Source organism: Trachemys scripta, chromosome 24, assembly GCF_013100865.1.
Source record: "Trachemys scripta elegans isolate TJP31775 chromosome 24, CAS_Tse_1.0, whole genome shotgun sequence".
NCBI lineage: Eukaryota > Metazoa > Chordata > Testudines > Emydidae > Trachemys > Trachemys scripta.
Window position 1 is genome coordinate 15,048,883 of NC_048321.1, and position 4,060 is coordinate 15,052,942.

A 4,060-nucleotide genomic window follows, 5' to 3' on the forward strand; every position below is an offset into this window, starting at 1 on the left:
TATATCTATAAAGCCGGCGGTGGGGGGCGGGGAGCTGGGGGACTGAGGGCGGGCGGGGGGGGGGCTAGCAGGACTCGCTCTTGGCGCTTGTGATGGAGGCGGCTGGAGCCGCGGGGGGGGGTTTGAAAAGTTCGGGGGTCCTGCCCTGGGGGGGCTCCTCCCCCTCCCCACGGCTTGTGGGGGGCCCGGGGCAGGCGGCGGTGGAGTTTGGCGCAGCGGGACCTGTTGCATTTCCCGGTCCCAGCTGCTGCCGGGGCCGCGGCGTGGGGGGCCCCGCGCGTGGGGGGAGGGGGGGCTGGGGGGGCCCCGGGGGGCTCCGCCTCTCGGCTTGTGGGGGAGGGTGGAGTGGGGGGGCGTGGGGGGAGGGGGGCGTTATTTTGCCGGGGGGCTGCACCCCCGGATATCCCCCGGACTTGCAACACCCCCTCCCCCCGCTGTCGGTCCATGGGGAGGGGGGGTCTCTGTCCCTGCCCCCCGCCCCCGGGGTCCCGGGCAAAGAAAAGTTGCAAAGTTCCGAACTGGAAACTCAACGTTCGAAAAGGAACTTTTTGTTTCCGACAAACAACGCGGCGTTAAGGTGGCGCCGGGCGGGAGGGGGGGAATCTCTGCCCCCCCCAACCTTTAATGTTTGTGTTGGGGGGGGCGCGGCGGGGTGTATGTTCCATCCAGGAAGACCAAGCCGGTTGGAATTCTCTCTCCCTCCCCCCCACCCCACGTTTTTTAATCTTTAAGAGGACGATACCACCTTAAACCCAGCGCCAATCTTGTCTTCCTTGGAGGGTTTTTTTTTGGGGGGGGTAATCGGCAGGCTTACCCCCCCAGCACACCGAAAAGGGGGGGTGTCGTAGCTATCACTGACCTAGATCCCCTCCCCAACCACAAACAGGCTTATACCACCTTAAATCCAGCGGGGGGGGGGGGGTAGCCTTTAACTCCGGACTTTACTCGGGGGGGGGGGGGGGGGGGCTCGATTGTGCTATGCCTGATCTGGATTTGTGTGTGGGGGGGGTGAAGTCACTTTACAACCGGCTTTCCGTGGGGCGGGGGGGTTCACTGTCCACTCTGCGGCTGGACTTTGGCCCGGGGGGGTGGGGGTGAGGATTGAGCGGCTCCATTGCTTGAAAATGCCCCATCCCTTGGCTGTGCGGGGTGGGGGGGGAACTCCCTCTGCAAAGACCTGCCCCCCCTTTCCCCTCCCCCTGGCTGGTTTTGTGCTGGGCTCCCCCTCCCCCCCTGGCGCCACCCACCCCAGCCCCATTGTCTCCAGGAATCTGCGTGTTTTTTTGAAGTGCTTCTCGCTTCTGTTCAAACTTGTCTCCCCCCCGCCCCATAAGTGAGGTGGCGGCGGCAGAACTTTTTCCTGTCTTCGACTCTGGGAAAGTTCCGGACAGACAGACCGAGCCCCCCCCCCCCAAATCAGAGCCCTCGGATTTACCCCACACACACACACTACCCCGGTCTCTGCTGGCCGACACCCCCCCTTTTGTACTGACCCTCCAATTCGAGCCCCCCCAGTTTTGAAGGCTCTCTGAGAGGGGGGCGCTCAGCGCGCGGACACCCTGCTGTGATGTGCCCCCCCCGCACCCCCCCAGCCGGAGGCTGCGGCTCGAGGCTGCTGGAATGGGAGTGATGTAATATTCGGGGGGGGGGGGGGCTGGAATTCGATCCCGGCTCTGGTAGCTGCTGGCTCCAGGGATTAGTCACAGAGGTGGTGCGGTTTGGGGGGGGGGCGCTTAAAGAGACAGTGACGCCATCCCCCCACAAACTTGGGGCCCCCAACTCCAGATCCCACCCACTCCCGCTAGCCAGAACCTCAGTGGTGCTCCCCCAGGTCCGGGAGGGGGGGCGTGGGGGTGCTGCCCCCCCCGCACACCCTGAGGTGGGGAAAGAGGCGAATGGTGTCTCTCCCCCGCCCCCTCCCCGAGCCGGGCTGCGCCCCAGACGTGCCCGCACTTAGGGAGCAGTGGAAAATGTGTGTGTGTGGGGGGGGGCTTGGCTGGGAGCTGAGACTTGGAGGACGGGCAGGGAACAGTCTGTGCATTGTGTGTGGGCAGGGGCCGGCCGGGTGGGGGGGGGAAGTGGCCTAGGCTGCTTCTGGGCTGAACCCCGGCAAATTCCAGCCCCCCAACTCTCTGGAATTGTCCCAGATCCAACATCTCCCCCCTCCCCCCCCAGCTCAGCTGAGCGGATGTTATGGGGCAGCTGGGGCAGCTGGGTTACATAACGGATGGGGGGGGACCCTGCTTCCAGGAGTTTGCAGCTGGCAAGGCCTGGGGGGCGGGTGGCAGTGCCCCCCCTTCCCGGCGTCTGGCCTTCCCACCCATTGGCACCAGGCTGCCGGCGGCTTGTGCCAGACCCGGGGGCTGCGCCTGCCAGCAGACGGTGGTTTTGTGCCCCCCCCCTCGCCCCCTTCTCCCTGGCGGAGAGCGGGCGGGGGATGGGGACACTGGCGGGCGGGAGGTGGGCACCACTTAGTCACAGGCTGCTCTGCCTTTGTGGGGTGGCATAGACCTGACACCCCTGGAGGCACTGAGCTGGGAACCCCTCAAAGTGTGTTGGGGGGGCAGTGATGTGGGGGGCTTTGCGGAGTTTGGGAGACAGGCTGGGGGCTCCGTGAGTGTCCTGGGTGGGTGGGTGGGGGGGAATGTTCCAGCTTCTGGCTGGGGGTCTGCTGCCTCAACTCTTTCTTACGGGGGGGGGTCTGGCCTGGGGGGCCACCCCCAAGCCTAGATCTAGGAATCACCTCCCCCACACCAGCAGCCATTGGAGTGGGGGTGCCACCATCTGGGGAGGGGGGAGCATGCTTCAGTCACCTCCCCTCCAGCAATAAAGGGGGGTTATTCACCCCCATAAATATGGGGCTGTGGTTTCTACCCCCTAAAGTCCCAGTGGGTGTAGGGTGGGGGAAGCCAGGGGTGTGGGGGTGTCCCACCCAGTTCCCCACTCACGTATCCCTGTGTTGGGCCCCCCCCCCGAGCTCTTGCACCTGGGGAGGGCTTTGTTGGGGGGGCTGTGGAGGGGGGTCACCCCGCGTGTCTGGCAGCACCAGCCGGGGAACAGTGACCCCATTCACGGGATCTCTGCGGGCGGCTGATGTCAGAGCCCCCTCCTTCCCTGGGCTAATTAGCAAGAACAGGCCCCTGTGTGTAAGTGGGGCTGAGTCAGAGGCTGGGGGGGAGGGGCCGTGGGGGGGAGGGGAGCTTCCAGCTATCTGGCTGGGGCCAGTGGAGGTGTGGGGGTGGGGGGGTTTCATACCCCATGGTCCCTCCTCCTTCCTGCCCGCTTTGCCCACTTGATCCTCCGGACCAGTGACCCCACTTGATCTTTCTGGAGAGAAGGTCTTTTGGGGGGAGGGAGGGATGTCTGGTTCCAGCTGCTCCTTGCCCCAGGTCTGAAGGCATTACTGGCACTAAGACACGGCCCCTCCGAGGTGTGGCAGAGGCTGGTTATACAGGCCCCCCTCGCCTGGCACTGGGATGCAGCCACCTCTGGGGTAGGGCGTAGGGGGCTGGTTATACAGGGACCCCCGCCTGGCACTGGGATGCAGCCATCTCTGGGGTAGGGCGCAGGGGGCTGGTTATACAAGGACCCCTTGCGCTGTGCTGGGAAGTAAAAGGCAAATGTACGGCTGCATCCCAGGTGGGACTCCAGGGAGGTGGGGGAGGGGAGGTGTCCTGATCACCTGGGTTCCTGGCACGTGGGGGGGGGAGGGACTGTGGGTGCCAGGAGCCCTCCCCAGCCTGCTCCTTCCCTCGGCCTCCCGGCAGGTTATTTTTAGTGCTTGGCTCCTTGGCGCGCTCTGTTGCCTGTTGCTTGGAGACTGGAAGCTGGAGGGGGTGGGCTGGACGTGTTTGCCGAGGCCCCACGGCACCCAGTGTGTGTTTGGAGGGGCAGGAGACTGGGGGGACCCCCTCAGTGCTTTGGGGTGCAGGGCTGGGTGTTACCCCACATTCTTCCCATTCCTGGCACCTTCCTCCTGGTTTGGATTGGGGTGCCCTGGCCCCCAAAGGTGGGAGCTGCCTCTGTCTCTGAGCTGTGTGTATGGGGGGGGGGGGGCTTC

At 65.2% G+C, this 4,060-nt stretch overlaps 1 protein-coding gene across 1 annotated transcript in view; it reads left to right on the plus strand.

Moving 5' to 3' along the window:
- The window catches only part of ERF (ETS2 repressor factor), a 9,510-nt gene that overhangs the window by 502 nt on the left and 4,948 nt on the right, over nucleotides 1-4,060 (plus strand). The gene's annotated exons all lie outside the window — the stretch shown is intronic.